This window comes from Mustelus asterias, chromosome 4 (genome assembly GCF_964213995.1).
Source record: "Mustelus asterias chromosome 4, sMusAst1.hap1.1, whole genome shotgun sequence".
Lineage (NCBI taxonomy): Eukaryota > Metazoa > Chordata > Chondrichthyes > Carcharhiniformes > Triakidae > Mustelus > Mustelus asterias.
The window spans coordinates 23,783,920-23,811,636 of NC_135804.1; the positions used below are offsets into that span (position 1 = coordinate 23,783,920).

Consider the following 27,717-nt stretch of genomic DNA (forward strand, 5'->3'; position numbering starts at 1 on the left):
ATGGCCCACCATTACTTCCCGCTTGCAAAGAACTGGAGAACACTTTTTGTTGAACACTTTGTTGCCCTTCATTGAAATTTAATACAAAGATGTGTGCAGTGATTCACTTTGGTAGGAAGAATGTTGAGAGACAATACAAAATAAAAGGAACAATTCTAAAGAGGGTGCAGGAGCAGAGGGATGTGCACAAATCTTTAAAGGTAGCAGGACAGGTAGGAGAGAGGGAGGATAATAAAGCTTACTTGATCCTGGGCTTTATAAATATAAAATTTGAGCTTTAGCAAATCTGCTTTTTAGCCAAATTCAGGATTAGATTAGCTTCTTTTAAGCATTCAAATGGTTACAAAGAACAAAGAAAATTACAGCACAGGAACAGGCCCTTCAGCCCTCCAAACGTGCACCGACCATGCTGCCTGACTGAACTAAAACTCCCTACACTTCTGGGGACCATATCCCTCTATTCCCATCCTATTCATGTATTTGTCAAGACGCCCATTAAAAGTCACTATCGTATCTGCTTCCACTACCTCCCCCAGCAGTGAGTTCCATTCACCCACCACCCTCTGTGTAAAAATCTTGCCTCGTACTTCTCTTTTAAACCTTGCCCCTCGCACCTTAATCCTATGCCCCCTAGTAATTGACTCTTCCACCCTGGGAAAAAGCTTCTGACTATCCATTCTGTCCATGCTGCTCATAATCTTGAAGACTTCTATCAGGTCGCCCCTCAATCTGTCTCATTCCAGTGAGAACAAACCAAGTTTCTCCAACCTTTTCTCATAGCTAATGCCTTCCATATCAGGCAACATCCTGGTAAATCTTTTCTGTACCCCCTCCAAAGCCTCCACAAAGGACAAAGAACAATACAGCACAGGAACAGGCCCTTCGGCCCTCCAAGCCCGCGCCGCTCCCTGGTCCAAACTAGACCATTCTTTTGTATCCCTCCATTCCCACTCCGTTCATGTGGCTATCTAGATAAGTCTTAAACGTTCCCAGTGTGTCCGCCTCCGCCACCTTGCCCGGCAGCGCATTCCAGGCCCCCACCACCCTCTGCGTAAAATACGTCCTTCTGATATCCATGTTAAACCTCCCCCCCCTCACCTTGAACCTATGACCCCTCGTGAATGTCACCACCGATCTGGGAAAAAGCTTCCCACCGTTCACCCTATCTATGCCTTTCATAATTTTATACACCTCTATTAGGTCACCCCTCATCCTCCGTCTTTCCTTCTGGTAGTGTGGCGACCAGAATTGAACACTATATTAGTGTTCAAGATTATGCGGCCTAACTAAGGTTCTATAAAGCTGCAACTTGACTTGCCAACTGATGAAAGCAAGCATGCCGTATGCCTTCTTGACTACCTTCTCCACCTGCATTGCCACTTTCAGTGATCTGTGTACCTGTACACCCAGATCCCTCTGCCTATCAATACTCTTAAGGGTTCTGCCATTTACTGTATATTTCCTATCTGTATTAGACCTTCCAAAATGCATTATCTCTCATTTGTCCGGATTAAACTCCATCTGCCATCTCTCCGTCCAAGTCTCCAACCGATCTATGTCCTGCTGTATCCTCTAATGGTCCTCATCGCTATCCACAAATCCACTAACCTTTGTGTCTGCAAACTTACGAATCAAACCAGTTATATTTTCCTCCAAACAACAAAGGTGCCAGCACTGATCCCTGAGAAATGCCACTTGTCACAGCCCTCCATTCAGAAACGCACCTTTCCACTGCTACCTTCTGTCTTCTATGACTGAGCCAGATCTGTATCCACCTTGCCAGCCCACCTCTGATCCCATGCGACTTCACCTTCTGCACCAGCTTGCCATGAGGAACCTTGTCAAAGGCCTTACTGAAGGCCATGTAGACAATATCCATTGCCCTACCCTCATCAATCATCTTTGTCACTTCCTCGAAAAACACGATAAACTTAGTGAGACACGACCTCCCCTTCGCAAAACCATGTTGCCTCTCGCTAATACGTCCACTTATTTCCAAGTGGAAGTAAATCCTGTCTTAAAGAATCCTCTACCACTGACATAAGGCTCACCAGCCTGTAATTACCTGGATTATTCTTGCTACCCTTCATAAACAAAGGAACAACATTGGCTATTCTCCAATCCTCTAGGACCTCCCCTGTAAGAAGTCTAACAACACCAAGTTAAAGTCCAACAGGTTTATTTGGTAGCAAAAGCCACGAGCTTTCGGAACAGGGTTGTTCCTTCGTCAGGTGCGTGGGAGTTCTGATCACAAACAGGGCACAAAGACACAAACTCAATTTGCATGAGTAATGATTGGAATGTGAGTCTTTACAGCTAATCAAGTCTTAAAGGTACAGACAATGTGAGTGGAGGGAGCATTAAGCACAGGTTAAAGAGATGTGTATTGTCTCCAGACAGGACAGCTAGTGAGATTTTGCACAACCAGGCAGGTTGTGGGGGTTACAGATAGGGTGACATGAACCCAATATCCCGGTTGAGGCCGTCCTCATGTGTGCGGAACTTGGCTATCAGTCTCTGCTCAGCGACTCTGCGCTGTCGTATGTCGTGAAGGCCACCTTGGAGAATGCTTACCTGGAGATCGGAGGCTGAATGCCCGTGACCGCTGAAGCGCTCCCCAACAGGAAGAGAACAGTCTTGTCGAGCGGTGTTCATTCATCCGGTGTCGTAGCGTCTGCATGGTTTCCCCAATGTACCATGCCTCGGGACATCCTTTCCTGCAGCGTAACAGGTAGACAACGTTGGCCGAGTTGCAAGAGTATGTACCGTGCACCTGGTGGATGGTGTTCTCGCGTGAGATGATGGCATTCGTGTCGATGATCTGGCACGTCTTGCAGAGGTTGCTGTGGCAGGGTTGTGTGGTGCCGTGGTCACTGTTCTCCTGAAGACTGGGTAGTTTGCTGGGGACAATGGTCTGTTTGAGGTTGTGCAGTTGTTTGAAGGCAAGAAGTGGGGGTGTGGGGATGGCCTTGGCGAGATGTTTGTCTTCATCAATGACATGTTGAAGACTCCGGAGATGTCATAGCTTCTCCGCTCCGGGGAAGTACTGGGCGACGAAGGGTACTCTGTCCACCATGTCCCGTGTTTGTCTTCTGAGGAGGTCAGTGCGGTTTTTCGCTGTGGTGCGCGGAACTGTCGATCGATGAGTCGAGCGCCATATCCTGTTCTTATGAGGGCATCTTTCAGCGTCTGGAGGTGTCAGTCGCGATCCTCCTCATCCGAGCAGATCCTGTGTATATGGAGGGCTTGTCCGTAGGGGATGGCTTCTTTAACGTGTTTAGGGTGGAAGCTGGAGAAGTGGAGCATCGTGAGGCTATCCGTGGGCTTGCGGTACAGTGAGGTGCTGAGGTGACCGTCCTTAATGGAGATGCGTGTGTCCAAGAGTGCAACCGATTCCAGAGAGTAGTCCATGGTGAGTCTGATGGTGGGATGGAACTTGTTGATGTCATCATATAGTTGTTTCAGTGATTGTTCACCATGAGTCCAAAGGAAGAAAATGTCATCGATGTATCTAGTGTATAGCATCGGTTGAAGGTCCTGTGCGGTGAAGAAGTCTTGTTTGAACCTGTGCATGAAGATGTTGGCATATTGAGGTGCGGATTTGGACCCCATGGCTGTTCCGTGTGTATGGATGAAGAACTGGTCGTTGAAGGTGAAGACATTGTGGTCCAGGATGAAGCGGATGAGTTGTAAAATTGCATCTGGAAACTGGCAGTTGTCGGCGTTGAGTACTGAGGCAGTTGCAGCAATGCCATCATCGTGGGGGATGCTGGTGTAGAGTGGCGAGACATCCATTGTGACGAGGAGTACACATTAAAGAAGCCATCCCCTACGGATAATCCCTCCGTATACACAGAATCTGTTCGGATGAGGAGGATCGCAACAGACACCTCCAGACGCTGAAAGATGCCCTCACAAGAACAGGGCGCTCGACTCATCGAACGACAGTTCCGACGCGCCACAGCGAAAATCCGCACCGATCTCCTCAGAAGACAAACACGGGACACGGTGGACAGAGTACCCTTCGTCGTCCAGTACTTCCCCGGAGCAGAGAAGCTACAACACTCCTCCGGAGCCTTCCACATGTCATAGATGAAGACGAACATCTCGCCAAGGCCATCCCCACACCCCCACTTCTTGCCTTCAAACAACCGCACAACCTCGAACAGACCATTGTCCGCAGCAAACTACCCAGCCTTCAGGAGAACGGTGACCACGGCACCACACAACCCTGCCACAGCAACCTCTGCAAGACGTGCCGGATCATCGACACGGATGCCATCATCTCACGCGAGAACACCATCCACCAGGTACACGGTACATACTCTTGCAACTCAGCCAACGTTGTTTACCTGTTACGCTGCAGGAAAGGATGTCCCAAGGCATGGTACATTGGGGAAACCATGCAGGCACTATGACAACGGATGAATGAACACCGCTCGACAATCACCAGGCAAGATTGTTCTCTTCCTGTTGGGGAGCACTTCAGCAGTCACGGGCATTCAGCCTCTGATCTTCGGGTAAACGTTCTCCAAGGCGGCCTTCACGACAAACGGCAGCGCAGAGTCACTGAGCAGGGACTGATAGCCAGGTTCCGCACACATGAGGACGGCCTCAACCGGGATATTGGGTTCGTGTCACACTATCTGTAACCCCCACAACATGCCTGGTTGTGCAAAATCTCACTAGCTATCCTGTCTGGAGACCATACACATCTCTTTAACCTGTGCTTAATGCTCCCTCCACTCACATTGTCTGTACCTTTAAGACTTGATTAGCTGTAAAGACTCACATTCCAATCATTATTCATGTAAATTGAGTATGTGTCTTTGTGCCCTGTTTATGATCAGAACTCCCACCCACCTGACAAAGGAACAGCCTGTTCCGAAAGCTCGTGGCTTTTGCTACCAAATAAACCTGTTGGACTTTAACCTGGTGTTGTTAGACTTCTTACAGTGTTTACCCCAGTCCAACGCCGGCATCTCCACATCATGACCTCCCCTGTAGCCAGTGAGGATGCAAAGATATCTCTCAAGGCCCCAGCAATTTCCTCCCTTGCCTCTCTGTGTTCAGGGGTATATCGCATCAGGCCCTGGGGACTTGTCTACCTTAATGTTTCTCAAGAACCCCAATACCTCCTCTTTGATCTCAACATGACTCAAACTATCCACACACTTTCCCAGACTCATCATCCACCAAGTCCTTCTCTTTGGTGAATACTGATGCAAAGTACTCATTTAATACCTCGCCCATTTCCTCTGGCTCCACGCATAGATTCCCTCCCCTCTCCTTGAGTGGACCAACCCTCTCCCTGGCTATCCTCCTGCTCTTTACAGATGTATAAAAAGCCTTGGTTCTTCAGGTGTTGCAGTTGTTCATCCCAACTTTGACTAAACACCACCAAATCATCAATGTACACCGCACAGTAACTCAGTCCCTGGGTAACTTTATTCGTTAGTCTCTGAAATGTTGTAGGTGTGTTCTTCATTCCAAATGGCATAACTTTAAATTGATAAAGTCCATTTGGCGTCACAAATGCTGAACTTTCTTTTACCCTCTTGGGCAAAGATACTTGCTAATATCCCTTTAGCATATCTATTTTTGTAATAAATTTAGATTGCCAAACTCTTTCAATGCAATCCTCCAACCATAGTATAGGAAACAAATCCCTCTTGGTGATGACATTCGCTTTCCTGTAATCCACGCAAAGTCTTTGGTACTTTGGCACCATCGGCCTTTGGTACCATTGCAATAGAACCAGTTCCAGGGCATTGTAAGTTGAAGCCTATAAAAGCAGAAGCCTCTCAATGCTGCTTGTCTGCACTGTGAGTGCTGCTTGGCTGAATGAGAGTTCTTTTGGAGTTGGGTGGAAACAGGGAGTTAGGTGAAACAGGCAGCGGAGGCTACAAGGGAGACTGCTGATTGGTGGGTCAGGTCAGTAAGTCTTTACAACTTTTATCACTTCTTATGGTTTGAAAATACATATTGTGGTTCATAATCTGTAAGGGCTGGAATTGGTTGGACAAGGACAAGGAAAGAAGGGCTAAATTAGTGCTAAATTTAATAACTATTGATTTTTAGGTGATTGATTAATTAACACTAGACATTTCAGTCAACGGAGTGTAGTGCTGTAACTGTGAGATGTGGGAGGTCCATGATGCTTCCAGCATTCCGGATGGCTATATCTGCAGGAAGTGCACCCAATGGCAGCTCCTCACAGACCGCGTGGTTCGGTTGGAGCAGCAATTGGATGCACTCTGGAGCATGCAGGTAGTGGAAAGAGACATAGACAGGAGTTAAAGAGATGTGGTCACATCTCAGGTGCAGGCAGATAGATGGATGACCGCTAGAAAGGACAGGCAATCAGTGCAGGAATCCCCCGTGGCTGTCCCACTCCCTAACAGGTATACTGCTTTGGATGCTGTAGGGTGATGGCCTATCAGGACAAAACAACAGCAGCGGCCAGTGCAGTGGCACCACGGCTGGCTCTGTTGTTCAGCAGGGAGGGTCAAAGCACAGAAGAACAATATTCAAAGGGGACTCCATAGTCAGGGGCACAGATAGGCGCTTCTGTGGTCATGAAAGAGACTCCAGGATAGTGTGTTGCCTCCCTGGTGCCAGGGTCCGGGATATTACTGAACGGCTGCAGGGCATCCTAAAGGGGGATAAGGCAGAGGCCATGGTACATGTTGATACCAATGACATAGGTAGAAAGAGGGATGAGGTCTTGCATCAAGAATTCAGGGAGTTAGGCAAAAAACTAAGGAGCAGGACCTCCCGGGTTATCTCTGGATTACGCCGAGTGCCACGAGCTAATGAGTACAGAAATAGGAGAATAGCACAGGTGAATGCATGGCTTAAGAGTTAATGCAGGAGGGACGGTTTTAGATTCCTGAACCATTGGGACTGTTTTGGGGAAGGTGGGATCTGTACAAGAAGAACTGTCTACATCTGAACCAGAGTGGGACTAGCATCCTTGCTGATGGGTTTGCTTTTGGGAAGAGTTTAAACCAGTTTGGCAAGGGGAGGGGACCCAGATTGTTAGCAGAATAGGAACACAGTATAACATAGAAAAGCAATCAGGACAGAGGGAATACAGCGGTAGTAAGTTTCAGGGGAACAAGACAAGGCTGGAAGGCCTCTACTTTAATGCCAGGAGCATTAAAGATAAACCGGATAAGTTAAGGGCGAGGATTGACACGTGTAATTATGATATAATAGCCATCACAGAGACATGGTTGAGTGTGGGGCAAGATTGGCAGCTCAACATCCCGGGATATAGAATCTTCAGGCGAGACAGAGGAGGGGGTAAAAGAGGAGGAGGCATTGCATTATTGGTTAAGGAGGCAGTTACTGCAGTAAGGAGAGATGATATCTTGAAGGGGACATCAAATGAAGCTTTAGGAATATAAAAGGGACAGCTCCGTTGCTAGGTGTTTATTATAGACCCCCCAGATAGTCAGCTGGAAATTAGAATCATAGAATCATAGAAACCCTACAGTGCAGAAGGAGGCCATTCGGCCCATCGAGTCTGCACCGACCACAATCCCACCCAGGCCCTACCCCCACATATTTACCCGCTAATCTACGCATCTCAGGGGCAATTTTTAACCTGGCCAATCAACCTAACCCGCACATCTTTGGACTGTGGGAGGAAACCGGAGCACCCGGAGGAAACCCACGCAGACACGAGGAGAATGTGCAAACTCCACACAGACAGTGACCCGAGCCGGGAATCGAACCCAGGACCCTGGAGCTGTGAAGCAGCAGTGCTAACCACTGTGCTACCGTGCCGCCCCGAGCAAATTGAAGAGCAAATATATGTGCAATTCGCAGGGGGGTGTAAAAATAATAAGAGGATAATTATATTTGGTGATTTCAACTTTCCCAACATTAATTGGGATAGCCATCATGTTAAGGTCTTAGATGGAGTAGAGTTCTTAAAATGCATACAGGAAAACATTTGAGGCCAATATGTAGAGGATCCAACAAGGGAGGGAGCTGTGCTGGACCTAATTCTGGGGAATGAAGCCGGACAGGTAGTTGATGTGTTGGTGGGGGAGCATTTCGGTGATAATGACCACAACCTGATCCAATTCAAATTTGTTCTGGACAAAGAAATAGGCAAGTGCTGAAAAAGGTCAGCCATATCTAGTAAAGAACTTGGTTAATTCCTCGACTACTCTTTCAAGTAATGTTTCTTAACGGTATGACTTCAAGAAATCTCCTGGATATATCCATAATAGTTGACAAATATTGATTTCCACTTTACGTTTTTGAAAGTGGTCCAATATAGTCTACTAGAACTCTTGTCAAAGGCTCTTCAAAAGATGGAATAGGGATCTGAGATGCTTGCTTTATTGTAGCCTGTGGTTTCCCTACCACTTGATGTGTGTGACATGTTGGACAAAATTCAACTACATTTTTAGGTAGTCCTGGCCAGTAAAACTATTTCTGTATCTTTGCTTGTGCTTTCTTTATTCCTAGATGTTCTCCTAATAGAATTTCATGAGCTATTCCTTATAATTTCTTTCCTATACTCAGCAGGTAATACAATTTGATGTCTTTCTGCCCATTTTTCATCTGCACTAATATGCGTGGGACACAATTTTCTCATTAATATGTGATCCTTTACATAATACCATTCAGGAATACACTGAGTTTCCAATTCCGAGTTAGCTGTTTAATAAATTTGTTTTAATTTGGAATTGCCCTGCTGTAATTCTATGAATCTCTTTCAGCTAAACCTATCTGTTTCTGTTCCTTCGCCTCTTTCTTCTTCATTCAGCCTACTAAATATAGAATCAGACAACCTTATCTAATTTTCTGTGTAAAAACCCTATCAGTTTATCTGATACTTCAGTCTCTGATTTAATATTTCCTTTCTTAAGAGTTATAAGTTCAACTGTCTTTCCATTAAAATGCCAGCATAATGATTTTGTAAGGCCCAGTTTATTACAGTGAAAACATCTAACTTTCCTCATATTCCTTATTCCCTCAGCACCGTTCTTTTTACTTTGAGGTGAAGTCTCCTTGGAATTTTCAACCACTCCCTCTCTTGCCTGACTCTTTTCTCCCACCTATCCATTTTTTTTATCTTTCTCAGATTTAAAAGTGTGACAAAAAATGCTTTGACCTATGAACCAATTCATAGTAATCAGCAAGCTCTGCGGCTTGCCTCACCATTTTAACTCTTTTGTTCCTCCACATGGGGAATTCCTCCACATTTGGGTGGCATGGCGGCACAGTGGTTAGCACTGCTGCCTCAAAGCGCCAGAGACCCGGGTTCAAATCCAGTCTTGGATGACAGTCTATGTGGTGTTTGCACATTCTCCCCATGTCTGCTTGGCTTTCCTCTGGGTGCTCCGGTTTTCTCCCACAGTTCAAAGATGTGTAGGCTAGGTGGATTGGCCATGCCAAATTGACCCTTAGGGGGTGATTTTACTGTCGCGTGCGCCTGTTTTCAAGCGCGATGTGGTGGTAAAGTGGAGCGTAAAGCGCTTAGCGCGATTGGTGCCAGTTTTCGCAACTGGCACCATTTTACGAGCACCGGAGAGGCAGATTAATGTATGGAAATTTATTTAAATGTTGTTTAACATCTGCTTACCGAGCCCGGCGCTCAATCGTCCGGGCCTGCCCTCCTTTATGACCTCGCTGGGAAAGGTTCTCACTGGCGATGAACCGGGAGCAGTCGACTTGGCCTCGCCGGTGGAAGTGGAGGTCATTGAGCCCCCCTCCCCCTCCCGAGGAGGCCGATGGCAAAGGGGTTGCCTCCTCACTATTTCCTCAAATGAGTTTTTAAAAAATGCCTCCACTTCCTTTTTGTCAAATTTTGGAACTGTCTACACAAATCCAACATCTCCCCACTAGGTTCACGTCTGGAACTACTTCCTTCCTCAATCTGCTCTGGTGTCTTTCTCCTTTTCCCTATTTCTATTCTATTTCTTTCTTTTTCTTTTTCCTGTATTTCTAATTGTTTCATTTGTCATTGAATTTTAACTCATTCAATTGCCTCATTTTTCATAGATCTTGGTCTATCTGACAATTCTTGTACATTTAAATGCTTTGCTAATATTTCCACTACCTCTAATTTCTTCACTGCTTTAGGTAACCCGAATTATAACACATTTGGCAATTCCATCAATTTTGCTTCAAGTGCACTTTGCAAACTTTCCAAGGTTATATTGTCTGCTCACAAACAAGTCTTAGCCATCGCAAGAGCCATGTTGCAGTCACCTCCTCACTTGGTTCAACACTTTGTTTTCCCCTGGTCACATTGATAAAAGCTTGCTTTTCTCACCGGTATGCTAATTTGCATATCAAAATACCCCTTCAGACAGCTACATTTATCAGTTCTCTTTTATCCCATTTATTTTATTTCATCCAATTTCATTTTTATAATCTTAATTTTCCTCAATCATTAACACTGGTGAGTGCTGCACTGAGGGGCCAAGTTCTCAACAAGGAAAGAGATCTGGAGCATTGGCAGTGACTATTCTCTGTAAATAGTTATTTCTTGGAGTTATGCTTTCTCATGACAGTTTATACAGTTTTGGTGCTGGTAGAATAACGGAACTTTTTTTAGCCTCTGTGCAGTCTGCGGTTTGAGCTGCATATAAATGTGGGAATCAGAATCTTCTTCTAAAGCCTGCATTAAGCTGTCCAAAGATATGGATCTAAGAACTGTGGTGCTGTCTTTGCTTGTTGATCCTTCAATTGTCCAGTTTTAGAATACTTCCATTCCAACTCTTGCAGGGTACATTTAAGTAGCGGAACTGGAACAGACTGATGAAGGTCGTCATCAAGTCTGCTTGCTCTAGTTGGTCAGGAAAACTGGATGTCAGATATCGGGTCACTGTCTGTGCAGAGTCTGCACTTTCTCCCTGTGTCTGCATCAGTATCCTCCGGGTGCTCCGGTTTCCTCCCACAGTCCAAAGATTAGGTTGATTTGCCATGCTAAATAGACCATAATGTCAGGGGGATTAGCAGGGTAAATGTGTGGGGTAACAGGAATAGGATCTGGATGGGATTGTGGTCAGTACAGACTTGATGGGCCGAATGGCCTCCTTCTGTACTGTAGAGATTCTATGATTCTATGATGATAAATGCCATATTTAAAAATAAACACCAACATGTGCACTGCTGAAACTCTGGGTTCCTGACTCAATGGGCCCTATTTTACCATTTTGATTCTAAGTGCTGGGCGGACTTGAAACTGGGAGTGTTTCAGATCTGACTTTTAGACCCGTTTTCATACGCACTCTGTCTGAAAAATAGCAGCGATTCTGAATCACGCTGCAGAAGCCTGTGGGCGGGGCTTAATGCACCCAAAATACTGCTGCTCCGATCGGAGCCTTCAACTGCACATGCGAAGTAAAAAAAAAAGAAAAACGCTCCCGGGCGGGATAATGCCTCCCCCTGGCCTCCACAGACATTGCCCCACCCCACAACATAACTGATCCCCTTATTCCCTATCTCCCGCTACTCAGACCAATCGCAGTCACTTGCCCCCCTTCCCCCCACCGATCGCACACAGAGTGGCAGTGGACCCCCCTCCCCCGAACCAATCACATGTAGAGTGGCAGTGGACCCCCCTGCCCCCCCACCAGAGAGCCATCTGACCTGCCTCCCTCACACCCATCAGAGAGCCATCTGACCCCACTCCCCACCACCCCCTCCCCCCAACCAGAGAGCCATCTGACCTGCCTCCCTGCCCCCCACCACCACCAATCTGAGTCACAGAGCCCACCGGAAGCTCTGAACTTACCTCCTCAGAAGGTGGAGCGCCCGAATCGGATCTTTGCGGACCATGTTTGTTTCGCGCTGAATCTGGACGGGCGAACGTGGTGGTAAAGGGGGGAAATGCTGGTAAAGTTGGGCGTCCAGCCCATTAATTCAATTTAAATGCATTCAAATGCATTCAATTTAAATGCATTCAAATGCATTTAAATTGCCGTTGCGCCTGTTTCGGGCATGGTCCTGATCGTCGCTATATTCAACCATCGGTAAAGGAGGAACGACCACGGATGTGGTCACGGATTGCGCTACTCGCTTCACGCCCGACTTTACCAAGTTTTTGTGACCGAAAATGGGCGCAACTTGATGGTAAAATCGGGCCCAATGTTGCACTCCCCTGCTGCAAGCTGGTCATAATGTTAAAATTAAGCTTAATAATTATTGTGCACAACATGACCCTTTGGAACCTTTTGCACAAGTATGTTGTGAACATCAGCATGTAACAAGCTGTGGGAGAATTCATCATTAATCCTTACTCCCACAGTAGCAAAAGAAATAGACTCTTGCAAAAATCCCTTCATACATTCAGGAGTCTATAACTGGATTAATCTGTGGTATACTGTCCCAGACATCTTGTTTTGGAGTATCTAAAGATACTAGACACAGAGTTAGCAAACAGCAGTTCATTCAATGTAAGTATGCATACAGAAGAATGCTCTCTCAGAATGCTCTAAGAGACATCTTTATGATACCTCATCATTAACTCACAATGTTCTTATCTTGTATGTTTAGATCAGTATGTCTGCAATTACAGATGAGTTTACAAAATGGTCATGGAATGATTTGACTTTCAACACAAATGATGCCCACAGTTTAGTGAATGACGAATTTCACTTCATCTATTCTGACAATTTACTAGTTATCCAGTCATCCACTTATCTTGGCCCGACGCTAATCAGTCATCCACTGTGACCAAATCTGACCAATCTCATCAAAATGTCACATTCCTTACAGTACCCATTCTAATGTTTCTTTTTTTCACTGCAAATGCTTTTAAAGCTCAAACCAGCAACTTGGTCAAGTCTGACCATGATACACCATTTCACACCTGAAATTTGGGAGATTTCCCAAGCAAAGTATAGCTTCTTCCGCGACCAAATTAATTGGAGCATTTTCATTCATGTTTTCGTTGAATTTATTGGATTGATGTTCTCGCTGACCAAGGGTAGTCTATTTCCCGACAGTAATTGGCTTCCAGAGGTTCTTCCTGAATGCATCATATTCAATTTCTATCACATGGAAGGGCGATTCAGTAATGAAAGGCAAGCAACAAAGGAGAGGGTCATGAGGAACTGCAATTAAAAAGTCAGCTGGAATAAAATCTTTAGCACATGTAAATTTTGTAGAGTTTTGAAGCCTTTGATATTTTTATTGACTGCACAGCCCTTATTGTATAGCTCTATTCAAAATCTCTCCCAACCAGACCATAACGTTTTTCCCAGAATAAGCCGTGCAAGCATTTTCTCGGATACAATTAGAGCAGTTTGGGGAATATGTCCAAATGATCATGCAGAAGCGTTCTACTGCTGTGATTAAACCATAGTGAACTGGTTGAGTTCTTGGCCCATAACAAACATTTTGATTATTTAATGTGCTTTGTAAGCCTATTAAATTTGGCAATGAATGACAGTCTTCAAAAGCATCGAATTCCTTTGAAACAGTAGCAATATATTAATGTCAGATCTCATGGCTGTTTGTTAGTTATGTTTGTCAAGCTGCCGCATGTGTTAGGATGCTCAGCTTCTAGAAACAGCTGTTTATGAATTGCTATTATACGTTGGTTCTTTTCAAACTTGCCAGGAGGAACAAGAAGAACAACAAATCCTTTTAAGCTGTCATCACATCAGTTTGTATTGCAAATTTCCAATTAGAAATTCATTGTCATAGAAATTACAGCACAGAAGGATGTAATTTGGCTGATCATGAAAAGAATGCTGTAGTATTTTGCATATGCTATTGCTTATATGAAGCATAAAACTGATTGTATAAGCTAAAAATAACAAAGTGGTCGAATGTTGTGATATTTTTGCTTTCTAATTGACAGGAGACACAGTGAGCGTACTGTTCAGTAAGCAATTATCTATGATTGGGCTAGAGAGGAAAAGATCTCTGCAGATGACAGAGTCTGCATATGGAAAATGTCATCAAGCCATGTGCATGATGAAAGGTTCTGGGAAAATGTTGAATATGCACCACTGTGAGTTAGCAAACCATTATATTGTATCCCCGTTGCATACACCATGATTATCCCTTGGGTACAGTCCACTGAGAAATGCACCACTTTAATTTTTTTTTTAAATGGGCTTGCTGCACATATTCCCCTGGATTCAAAGCCAATGGATTTTGTAAATGGAACCTGTGTCCTTTATGAGGATGAGTTTACCCAAGCTTCTTGGTATCTAGTTATACAAGATATAGTTATATAAATAGGTTATGGTCATGCTACTGTATAATTAGATTCTGGTACATGTCCTTGCATGTATCTCTTCAGTCTTCTGAAAGGCAGGCTGATTGGCAGATACAAATCTTTGCTGCTTTATTTTATTTATAGCCTGCAGACTATGTAGTAGTGGAAGGGAAGAGGGGAAAGAAATATGCAGCCAAGTTAAGGAATTGAGCAAAATTGAGTAAAACCATGAATATTAATCATAGGAAATTTCAACTATCCCAATATTACAGTAATTAGGTAGAAGAGATAGATAAAGGGGATATGACATTTGAGTTCAAACAATGAGTGCAGAACTACTTTTTAACTCAATATGTAAATGACTAGCAGGAACGATTCGCCATTGAATTGTGTAATGAAGAATTATTTAGAGCAGGTATGAGGAAAAATAAGTGGGGGAATATCTACAGGGAAGGTTTACCAGGCTAATTCCTGGGATGGCAGGACTGTCATATGAGGAGTGACAAAATCGGTTAGGATTATATTCACTGGAGTTTAGAAGAGTAAGAGGGGATCTCATAGAAACTTATAAAATTCTAACCGGGTTAAACAGGTTAAATTCAGAAAGAATGTTCCCAATGGCGAGGGAGTCCAGAACTAGGGGTCATAGTTTGAGGATAAGGATAACCTTTTAGAGCTGAGGTGAGGAGAAATTTCTTCACCCAGAGGGTGGTGAATGTGTGGAATTCACTACTACAGAAAGTAGTTGAAGCCAAAACGTTGTCTGAGTTCAAGAAGGAATTAGATATAGCTCTTGGGGCTAAAAGGATCAAGGGATATGGGGGAAAAGCAGGATAAGGAAATTGAATTCGATGATCAGCCATGATCAAAATGAATGGCGGAGCAGGCTCAAAGGGCCGAATGGCCTATTCCTGCTTCTAGTTTCTATGTTTCTATCTAGGCAATAGTGACCAATATGCGACACACTTAAGATGATGGGAGAAAATTACTTACCTATGATGAAGACAAAGTTATTAGTTTGGGGAAAAACTTATTTTTATGGGGTTGAGAATAAAACTTTGGAAAATAAAATGGGCAACAATATTGGAAAACAATGATGTAGAACATCAATGGGAAACATTTAAAATGGTGTTCAACACAGTGCAGGAGAATATATTCCGCTCAAAGGAAAAAAATAAACAAAATACTAGTGCGATTCCATGAATAATTAAAGACGCAAAGGAACTTGAAGGCTAGGAAAGATATATACATGAGGTACATAGACAGCAGAGGAATACATGATAAGAGAGAATACAAAGAGATTAGGAAAAGTAAGACCAAAATTAGGAAGGCAAATTATGAAATTAAGTTATTAAGGAATATGCGGTAATGTGGCTCCTTTGAGGGGACGATCCTTTGAGGGCCACGTGATTGGACCAGACTCTATGCAGAGGCGGTCTGAGAAGCTGAGCCAATCAGAAGCAACGGTGTGAGTCCTGGGATGGGGAGGAACCTCTGTTGGAGCCCGGGAGGAGCAGAGAGTAGACATGTATTGCAGTGCTATTAGCCCCTTAATTGTGTATATATTATATATATATTGTTGATAAATCAATTATTGCTTGAAACCACAATGAGTCATCTTTGATGGTTTGGACCAGGGAGCGGCACGGGCTTGGAGGGCCGAAGGGCCTGTTCCTGTGCTATATTGTTCTTTGTTCTTTGAAGTTACTACATTGGCAATGAGGAAAATCTTTGCTAGTCATTGGGAGATAGAGCAGGCGGAGAGCAGATGTCGAAGCTACAAAGTGACAGGGTACATACGCCATCTAAAAATGCCTTCAACTGGAAGGGGGCAAGGCACGACAATGAGGTGAACTGTTTGTGGCAGGAAGCGGCTGTTGTGAGGACAAGCCAGAACGAGAGCACATCAGAGCCTGAGAAGGGTATTATAGTACTGGGGGTTGAAGCTTGTTTTCGATGTGAGGGAGAGCACTCTCAAGAAACTTGCCGGTGTAGAAATTACGCATGCAAAAAGAAGGTGCAAAATGAAGCAGTGAGGACAGAACGCACAAAAAACTGACGGTTGGTTCAACTCTGTTAAAGAAATTGGATGAAGAGTTCAGCAGGAGATCTGAATGTATGCTGCAGGTCCAAATCAATAAGGTGTCTCCTATAGAAATAGCCTTGATGGTCGATAAAATGGAAGGTGACACAGGAGCCGCAGCCACAGTCCGAGGGGAGCCAACATTCCAATACCTCAAAAAAGGTCTTCTACGCTTGAGATTGAGTGATTCAGGAGCCATTTTGTCTGCTATAAAGGAGAGACATTGAAGACAGTAGGGTCAGCCACAGTCATAGTCTCCTACAGAAATCAAACAGCACGAATACCTGTTCTCGTGAGTGAGGTTCATAGACATTGTCTCATGCGTTGAGATTGGTTGAAGCAGGTACAATTTTGCCATGGTCACCATTACAGAGACTAGCTTTACATTCCAGATTTATTGATTAAATTTAAATTTCACCAGCTGCTGTGGAGGGATTTGAATCATGGTCCCCTGATCAAGGGCCTCTGAATAACTTGTACAGTGACATTTCTGCTACACCACCATTTCCCCATGGGTGGTTGGAAGCATGGGGATCTTCAAAAGGAAATTTGGCTGGGATTCTCCCAAAAAGTTCCTAATGTGCAGAAAAACGGGAGTAAATCCCGCCGGTCTTTTTTAATGTACTTACCAAAGCAATTCTTTGACACTCTGTGCACCACAGAGTATCGTAGCGTAATTCCCTCTGGTAAGTAGGGGGCGGAGCCTATTCTGGCCCAAGAGGTTGTAGTGGCCCCACACTGCTGGCCTTCAGATCGCTGACTGCCTAACCCTCCCCCCCTCCCCCCTCCACCCCCATTGCTGGCCTCCTGGACCGACGTGGGCGCAGCCCCTATGTCCCCCCGCCCCTCGAGACAGCCCCGACTACTCGAGCAGCACAGCGGGCTAGGGGAATCGCTCCCTTTATCTGATTTCACAAGTCACAGCTGCAACACTCAAGAAGCTCAAAACAACGTATTTAACTGGCATTTCATTCACTCGTCCGGATGTCTACCCCCAATACCACTGTAGTTATAATGTTCACCATCCAGAGACTAGGGTTTTATGCCATCTCAGGAAGGTTGGGGATGGGAAGGTGAAAAATTGGGTGGCATGCCCTTTGTTTTCCTGCCACAGCTGACATTTTACCAGCAACCGGGAGGGTGGCAGACAATTCTCCTGTCCAGAGGCCTTGAGGTGGCCTTCCGATAGTGTTATTAACACTGATGAGCTGTCGACCCACTGACAGCTCTTGGAGAAAGGCAACATCCCTTAAATGAACAGGAGTCCTAACGCTACAGTCATAGTCTCTTACAGAAATCAAACAGGTAGGTAATTAATTACTAGCTTCGCCAAAGGTCGGGTTTGAGCTCCCAGTACTGACCGAGGCAGGCTTGACCTCCCACTATTTCTGGCCGGTGAACAGGGCGTCTACCGCCCTGTAAAATCTCAATTGTAGTATGCACTGTTGTCAAGGTTTCCCCAGCAAATGCCAATACCACCACAACTAAGAAAGGACAGGAAGTGGATGGCAACCTGTATGCCATCTCCTCGCCTCCAAGTCGCACACCATCCTGACTTGGTCATGTATTGCTGTACCTGCAGCATTGCTGTGTCAAAATCCAGGAAACTCCTATGTAATAGCATTATGGGACTACTTTCACCACACACATTGTTACCATTTAGCCTTTCACCTTCTTGGTGCAACTATACAGAGGCAATAAACCCTGACCTTGCCAGTGATACCTGCATCCCAATAACTAATTTCAAAAAGCTCAAGTATTCATTTTAATGCTTTTAGGTGCTAACATATGTGTATATTTGTATGCAACAACAACTTGCATTGGTTTACCACCTTGATATAGAAATAAGACCCTAGGTGCTTCACACAGTAAGAGGAAAGTGGGATGCCAAGCCAAAGAAGGAGATGTGAGGAGGAGTGATCAAAGAGATTGTTTCTGTTGAGGGTCTTGGAAGAGGAGAAGTGGATTTTTCAAAGTTCATATTCCAAAGCATCGCTGTAAGCATGGCCAGCGAAGGGGAAAGGTTGTGTGGAACAGGCATAGACCACAATGGAGAGTTCTGTGTGTTTTAGGAATAAGTGAAGTTAGAGATATAGGGAGGAGCAAGGCCAAGAGGAAATGCAAATTCAAGGAAGAAAATTTTAAATTAGAGGTGGTGAGGAATCAGGAAGCAATGTAGTTCAACGAGTCGATGAATGGTAGGGAAGTAGGATATGTTCCCGATGGTGGGAAAGTTCAGAACCAGGGGTCACACTCTGTAGACCATTTAGGAGTGAGATGAGGTGAAATATCTTCACACAGAGTGGTAAGCATGTGAAATTTCCTACCACAGCAAGTAGTTGAAGTCAAACATTGAAATAAAAGCAAATTACTGGCTATGCTGGAGTCTGAAACAAAGATTCTCTTTGTCAACTCTGACAAAGGGCCATCCAGACTCAAAATGTTGGCCCTATTCTCTCTCCACAGATGCTGTTGGACCTGCTAGGATTTTCCAGATTTTCATCAAGAAGGCGTTTTAGATTTAGCTCTCAGAGCGAAAGGGATCAACCTGCCTGGATGTGCAAAATCTCACTAGCTGTCCTGTCTGGAGACAATACACATCTCTTTAACCTGTGCTTAATGCTCCCTCCACTCACATTAGAAACATAGAAAACTACAGCACAAAACAGGCCCTTCAGCCCCACAAGTTGTGCCGAACATATCCCTACCTTTTAGGCCTACCTAAAACCCTCCATCCTATTAAGTCCCATGTACCCAGGGCGGCACGGTAGCACAGTGGTTAGCACTGCTGCTTCACAGCTCCAGGGTCCTGGGTTCGATTCCCGGCTCAGGTCACTGTCTGTGTGGAGTTTGCACATTCTCCTCGTGTCTGCGTGGGTTTCCTCCGGGTGCTCCGGTTTCCTCCCACAGTCCAAAGATGTGCGGGTTAGGTTGATTGGCCAGGTTAAAAATTGCCCCTTAGAGTCCTGAGATGCGTAGGTTAGAGGGATTAGTGGGTAAATATGCGGGGTAGGGCCTGGGTGGGATTGTGGTCGGTGCAGACTCGATGGGCCGAATGGCCTCCTTCTGCACTGTAGGGTTTCTATGATTTCTATTTCTATGATACTCATCCAGGAGTCTCTTAAAAGACCCTATTGAGTTTGCCTCCACCACCACTGATGGCAGCCGATTCCACTTGCCCACCACCCTCTGTGTGAAAAACTTCCCCCTAACATTTCCCCTGTACCTACCTCCCAGCACCTTAAACCTGTGTGGTCTCATAGCAGCCATTTCCACCCTGGGAAAAAGCCTCTGAGAGTCCACCCGATCTATGCCTCTCAACATCTTATATACCTCTATTAGGTCTCCTCTCATCCTACTTCTCTCCAAGGAGAAAAGACCGAGCTCCCTCAGCCTATCCTCATAAGGCATGCCACTCAATCCAGGCAACATCCTTGTAAATCTCCTCTGCACCCTTTCAATCTTTTCCACATCCTTCCTGTAATGAGGCAACCAGAACTGAGCACAGTACTCCAAGTGGGGACTGACGAGGGTCTTATATAGCTGCATCATTATCCCCGGACTCCTAAACTCAATCCCTCGATTGATAAAGGCCAGCACACCATACGCCTTCTTAATCACCTCCTCCACCTGTGGGGCCGATTTCAGAGTCCTATGGACCCGGACCCCAAGGTCCTTCTGATCCTCTACCGTACTAAGAGTCTTTCCCTTTATATTGTACTCCTTCATCCCATTCGACCTGCCAAAATGGACCACTATGCATTTATCTGGGTTGAAGACTTCAAGACTTGATTAGCTGTAAAGACTCACATTCCAATCATTATTCATGTAAATTGAGTTTGTGTCTTTGTGCCCTGTTTGTGATCAGAACTCCCACCCACCTGATGAAGGGACAGCCTGTTCCAAAAACCAAATGAATTGCCAACAGAGGACATAGATTTAAGATAATTGGCAAAAGAACTAGTGGGGAATGGAGAGAAATGTTATCCTCATAGAAGGTTGCTAACCTCTGGAACACTATACCTGAAAAGATTGTGGAATCATATTCCACAGGAAATTTCAAAGGGCATGTACCTGAAAAGGACCAACTTGCAAAGTTATAGGTTAAAAAGAACTGGAGTATAGGATTAAATTGAGCAGCTCTTTCAAACAGATGCACAGGTACAACAGGCCAAATAGTCTCCGGTGCTGTAAGATTCTGTGATTTATGGAATTAGAGTAATTTCTGGATTGCAATGAGCTTGGACTTTATTTTGGGGCTGTCTATTCAAAAATTTTCCTTTGTAACTGATTATTATTGTACAATGTACCTATGTATAGTACCAAATTTATTTTTGTGTTGAAATGTGTGATACTTCTGTCGGTAAATGCATGGGATTTGGATAATGACAATAGTGCTATAATTATTGTACAGACATGCCATGCAAGTAGGTAGCCTTTAGGCCCGATACCTTGCTTTGAGTCATCACCTGTCAGGTAGGATGTGTGTACTGTGGGGAAGTGATAATTTTAGTACTGTTTTTCGGGTGTAAAATGTATGCATTTTGTGGCCCAGCTGGTTATGTTAACCAGTTTGCATTGTTGTTAAAGTAAAAGATGTTTGGAAATTGTTGAGCAAAAATTTTAATTTATGCAGCTTCTTTCCAAATATATGTTGTAAATGGTGCATTTTCATGTCATTTAAAAATGTCTAATTGAGCAGGATAGCAGTTAAATGGCTTGTTTTAACCTGCTGTAATCAGCAAATCAAGCCTAGACAATGATTCCCGCTCTAACATGATAATTAGTATGTTCAGTTAAGTGCCCAGCCATGAGGAAAAAATTGTAATCTTGACTCGCTCGGAGAGAACACAGGTTAGTAATCAGCATGAATAAAGGTGCAGATTGTTTCAGTGTTCTCTCATCTTTTCACCTTTTTACATATTTTATGCAGCCATTGAGACCTTTCTACACTATGCACTAGTAATCATTCAAGAAAAATTTGTCAGCTTATCTACTTCTGTTGTTACTGTTTTGGAACTGGCTGCTATTGTGTCCTACAGAAACCCTGTTTTTCTTTCTCTCTGCCTATGTGGAAGTGCCTTCTAAAAACCTTTTTACTCTATTCTTAAAGTTACAAAAACAATTTTCAGAGGGGACCAGGCAAGACCGAATCCATCTCCTTGCTTCAAAAACCAAATTCAAATTGAATCCATTTCATGGTCCCCACAAGAGAGACAAACAAGATCCAAGCTGACAAGATAAGACATTGCACCCCATCTTGAGCCTGATCCCATGCTTGATCTGCTTATCACCTTGCTTGAAGATTGGTGCACATTATATGGAGATATTTTGGGTGGATACCTGCATGGTACCACTTCATAATATAACATGTTGCAACCTTAATGTGCCGTGCGTAGAATTACTTTGTTTGGTATAATCCTTTCCTGTATGTTCTGTGAGAAGCCATAAGATCCACTTCTAGTATTTTCTTCTTTGGCAAATTTCACTGGAGCACTGACAAAGGATATTGGGAAAGAAAGTGACCATCAAGAAAAATATCTCCATAATTTAACCTCCATTTTACCATAGGTTTAAATGCCATTTACTTGTCTGTTCATTGCATATCATCCATTTTTGATAAAGGTAATACTGTCAAAGACTGCAACAAAATAGAAAATGTTAATTCATTTGTAGAACTGGTATGTAAAAGACAATGAATTTCAATATAGATAAGTGTAAGTAGTGCATTTTGTAAGAGGAATAAGGAAGTAAAGGTCTAAAGAGCTCTGGGGGTGCAGATTCACAAATCACTACCAGAAACAACACTTGAAGCAAAGCAGTAAACATGCAGTCCAGGCACTCTGTGTTTATTTCTGGAAGAATAGAATACAAATGCAGAGAGAAATGGACTATCCAACAAAAACAAACCAGTGCACTTTGCCTCGATAGTGGGAAAGCTTCTAGAAATGGCAGTCATTCAGGCAAGCATGGATTGATTAAGGAAAGCCGGTACAAAAATGTTAAAGGACTAAATTTCTTAGCATGGTTGACTTTTTTAATGGGATTACAGAGATTGTTACTGAGTTAATGAGGGCAATGTGATTGATCTGGTACATATGGGCTTTCAAAAGGTTTTGATAAAGTGCCACACAATAGGCTTGCCAGCAAATTTGAAGCCCATGGATTACAGGGACAGTGGCAGCATGGATGCGAAGTTAGTTGAAGTGCTAGAAACAGAGTACTGGTGAATGGTGTTTTTCTGACCAGAGGATGGTATACAGTGGCATGCCCTATTGGACCACTGCTTTTTTGATGTATATTAATGATATAATAAGCATGCTTTTCATAATTTTCAGATTACACTAAACTTGGACATATTGTGAACTTAGGAGGATAGTGACAAACTTTAAGGGGTCATAGACAGGCTGGTGAAATGGAGAGACTTGAGGCAGGTGAAACTTAATGCAGACAAGCATGAAGTGCTGCATTTAGGTAGAAAGTTAAGGAGAGGCAATATTAACTAAGGGATGCAATTCTAAATGGGTGCAGAAACAGATAAACCTGTGGTTTTATGCGCACAAATCTTTGAAGGTAGCATGGGGGGTGGGGGGAGGCATGGGGGAGGCGGAGAGAGAGAGAGAGAAAGGGGTTAAAAAGGCATATGAGAAACAGGGCTTTATAAATCGAGGCATAGGGTACAAATGTAAGGAAGTTATGATGAACCTTTATAAAGCAGTTGAGGTTGGCCTCAATTGGAGTACTGTGTCCAGTTTTGGGACTTTAAGAAGGGTGTGAAGACTTTATGGAGGGTGCAGAAGGCTTTAAAGAAGGTTCCAGATATGAGAGACTTCATTTACATGATTAGATTGAAGAAACTGATCTTTTTTTAGAGGAGGGAAGGTGGAGAAGATTTGATCGAGATATTCAAAATCATGAGGAGACCACACAGAGTAGATAGAGAGAAACTGTTCCCTTTGGCGGAGGGTCAAGAACCAGAGGCCATATATTTAAGTTGATTGGCAAAAATCCAGAGATGGCATAGGAAAACATACTTTTACAGTGAGTGGCTAGGATCTGGAAAGCGCTGCCTGATAGTGTGGTGAAGGCAGATTCAATTGTGATAAACACCTGAAGGTACAAGATGTGCAGATTTATGGAGAAGGGCTAAAGAGTGAAAGAAGCGGAATTGTTTTCTCAGAGAGCCCCTGCCCAGTGACCACCTTCTGTGCTGTAGCCATTATGTGAAGCTTGTATAGAACCTTGGCTGGTCCATGCTTAGAGGACTGTGTACAATTGTGATCTCCATTTTATAGAAGCACTGGAGAAAGTAAGAACATTTTTTACCAGTATATAATCTTTGAATTGAGAGGATACAAATCTCAGGAAAGACTGAACAGATCCTTTCTCTAATGAAGAGAAGACTGAGAGGTGACTTGATAGAGCTGTTTTCAGTTATACAGGGGTGATTCTCCCATCCAGCTAATTTTTTAGCGCAGCGAGCCAGGAGATTCCAGCAGCACCCAATCTGCGGGATCCGCGCTAGGCATCCTGCCCCGATAGTGTCTCCCAGCGCTGGATTTTCAGCGGCGTCAGCTCCATGCCGCAAATCAGCGGGGAGGCGCATAAATTATTTAAGCGAGCAGATCTTTGGAATGAGACTTCAATTCCAGGCCCACTAAACATATTCAAATAATATTGAAATGACCGTTTAAATGGTCTGAGCGTCTCCCCGCTCCCGGCGCGGAGCAGACACCGCCAGAAATCCAGCGCTGGGAGACGCAAACGCGTGTGCAAACCCCGCGAATCAGTCGCCGCAAGATTCACCTGAAGAATCGCAGCCTATTTGTTTCCATATTTTTAACTTCATTATTTTGTCTATATATTAATTTTATGTGTTTTGATGCACGCTACACTGCAATTCAGCCTTTGGGCTGCAAACGCGCTTTTTAAAAATAAATGGTCTGTTATTATAAGTTAGAGAATCCATTTTATTAGGTCGAGACCTTATCCTTATCGATCAGCAGAGATGTAACTTAATGATTATAGGGTTCATTAATTTTTTGTATTTCAAAATGGTTAAGTGAATAGGAGACTCTGATATATTTCTGATAACAGAGAATTTAGCAATGCTGTAGAAATAATAAGTAGTAACTACTCAGTGAGCTAGGTCTCAGCATGGTCTAAAGGTTGTTTGGTGGCAATCCTGAAGTTATATCTGAAATTGTAACACAAGCTGACATTTTACTAATGTCAAATTCCACCTGTTACGGACCGGGAAGATGGGTGAGGTAATTTTCCCTTCTTCCCACTTCCCGACTGATTGCAACAAAATGTATCTTTGAGAAGGAATGTTTTAACCCTTTCAGTGCTGTGACTTTTAAGAACAAACACAAAATAGGCTTGCATGTAAAATTTCACAACACCAGAAATGTAAATAAACATCCACTCTCATTCACACATGACACACACACACATGGCCACACATGTTTCACACAAGAGAAGATGATTTTTAAAGATGCAGCATGCACTGATACCTTTAAAAATAGTTCATAAGTCACCAATATGCTGATTCTTCAAGGTGGTGGTTAGAAATGTTGCAGGCCTCACATTTCTGTTTTGGTTCACTGAACACAATTGAGGTTGGAAGTTTCTGCTCATGAACAGTAGGCTTCTGGATTTGCTCCAGTTAAAGCTGGAAGTGAGCTCCTGTAGTGAGCATATATGCAGGTAAAACAGATTAGCCCCACTTCATTGCCTGTGGTGGATTTTCAAGGCAGGGTCCTTCCTTCTGTTGAACAAGGTGGCTCCCCTCTGATCTCCATATCCCAGACTGAATCACAGTATTGATATGTCTATTGACAACCCAAATGGGTTTTTGGCTGAATAGTTTGTCACACATTGTAAGATATTTGATATCCCATCATCATTGATGGACTCCAAAATCACTTTGTAATCGCATCTTCGTGCGGCTGGCAAGACTACCAGCCATTGTAACCTCAATTGAAATGGAGAAGGGTGCTCATCTATACCTGGATAGATAATTTGCATTTTAAGCGACTTCTCAGATAATGCTTAGACATGTCAGTCTCTGTGTCAGTGCACAACCACAAAAGGGTCATCTAACTTCCCTGGAATCCAGTTTGACAAGGTAAATTGTCCATTTCCTATGCTCCTTTTAAAAAGTAAAACGTTCATTGTCTTCACATATTTATGGGCATATGACACAAGCATAGAATATCCAAGAATCCTTCCATTCTGATTAAAATATGCCCAAATTTAAGATTGATTGAATTAATTGTATAAAACTGGATCTGGAGGAAACATTGAACACACACCATGTATTTATTTTTCAAGGATTAGACGTTTAATTTTCAACTCATTTAACTATCATCTTGCATCACATGTTTAGAATTCTGCAATAGAGGAAGCTGTTCAATTTTTAATGTGACTTATGCCATAAAAATACAATAAGGAAATTGAAAATAGAATACGGTCTCACCGAGGATATTTTCTTTTAAAATCTCAAAAAGCTCAGAGCTCAAAAATAATTTTCTTTTGCCAGAAAATTTCATCGTAATGAATAGAATTTTCTAAACGAACATAATTGGAGGATACATGCATGTGAAAGTTGGGGGGGTATGTCAATCTGTAAATGGACAGCTGTGAATGATCAAGAGGATTTGGATGTATTGTAGTTATATGTGCATCTTGCTTATATCCAAAATTCTGTGCTCTTTTAAATCATTTGATTGGTTTGTGTTTAGATCGTATATGTCTCCTGGCACAAATGTGAAGGAAGTTTGAATCATTGCTTTGTCAAGCAGTCAAGTTGCTCTTTGGGTTTGGGCGAATTTGCTTTTATTTTTATCCTAGATATTGACTGAAGAGGTTATTCACATTCTTACATCCTTACTCAATTCAATTGTTGATACTTATATGTCTGCTTTAATTTTCACTTATGTTTAATTGAAGAAAATTGTTGTTTTTTCCAGTTTAGCTGTATTAATTAGTCAATTATAAGTTTATGGAATATATAGGGCAGAATTTTCTCAGAAAAATTTTAAGTTTTGAACAGGCGAGCACACGGGAGGTTTTCTTGCCTGTTTTTAGCGAGCTGAGTTTCGTGACTTTACAGCACTCTGTGCAATCCAGAGTCTATAATCTGATTTCCACCAGTAGGGGGAGTGGAAGGAGCCTGTTCAAGCCAGGAAGCTGGCTGCAGACTGCTAGGGATGCTATTGCGTGCGTGCCCTGTGTACAAAGTTTACTGGGAGGACAGTCAATTCCCCCCCTCCCCGCACCCACCTGGGCCAGCAATATCGAGAGAGGCACGATCCTGATTTTTTGCGCCTCGCTAATATCTCCCACTACGCTACTCAACTAGCGCAGTGGGGCGGAAAAATCCCACCCATAATTTTAAAACCTCCATTGTGTTGGGTGGCACTATCGTCGTGATAAATGGGACAGATTTCAAACCGATCCAGCAACTCAAGACTGGACATCCATGAGACACTGTGGGCCATCAACAGCAGCGGAACTGAACTCCGGCACAATCTGCAACCTCATGGCCCAGCATATCCCCCATTCAACCATTACCATCAAGCCAGGGGATCAACCCTGGTTCAATGGAGAGTGCAGGAGGGCATGACAGGAGCAGCACCAGGCATACCTAAAAATGAGATGTCAACCTGGTAAAGCTACCAAACAGGACTACTTGCATGCTAAACGGCAAAAACAACAAGTGATAGACAAAGCTAAGCGATCCCACAACCAACGGATCAGATCTAAGCTCTGCAATCCTTCCACATCCAGTCGACAATGGTGGTGGACAATTAAACAACTCATTGGAGGAGGAGGCTCCACAAATATCCCCATCCTCAATGATGGAGGAGCCCAGCACATCAGTGCAAAAGTTAAGGCTGAAATATTCACAGAAATCTTCAGCCAGAAGTGCCAAGTGGATGATCCATCTCAGCCTCCTCCAGTGGTCCCCAGCATCTCAGATGCCAGTCTCCAGCCAATTCGATTCACTCCACATCATATCAAGAAATGGTTGGAGGCACTGGATACTGCAAAGGCAATGGGCCCTGATAACATTCCGGTAATAGCACTGAAGGCTTGTGCTCCAGAACTTGCCGCTCTACTAGCCAAGCTCTTCCAGTACAGTTACAACACTGGCATCTACCCAACAATGTGGAAAATTGCCCAGATATGTCCTGTACACACAAAGCAGGACAAATCCAACCTGGCCAATTACCGCCCAATCAGTCTACTCTCGATTGTAAAAGTGATGGAAGGGGGTCATCAACAGTGCCATCAAGCAGCACCTGCTCAGCAATAACCTGCTCAGTGACGCCCAGTTTGGGTTTCACCAGGTTCACTCAGCTCCTGACCTCATTACACCTTGGTTCAAACATGGACAAAAGAGCTGAATTCCAGAGGTGAGGTG

General features: G+C 43.8%; 1 protein-coding gene across 1 annotated transcript in view; it reads left to right on the plus strand.

The window, feature by feature from the left end:
• The window catches only part of LOC144493033 (uncharacterized), a 364,898-nt gene that overhangs the window by 103,698 nt on the left and 233,483 nt on the right, over positions 1–27,717 (plus strand). The window lies entirely within an intron of this gene.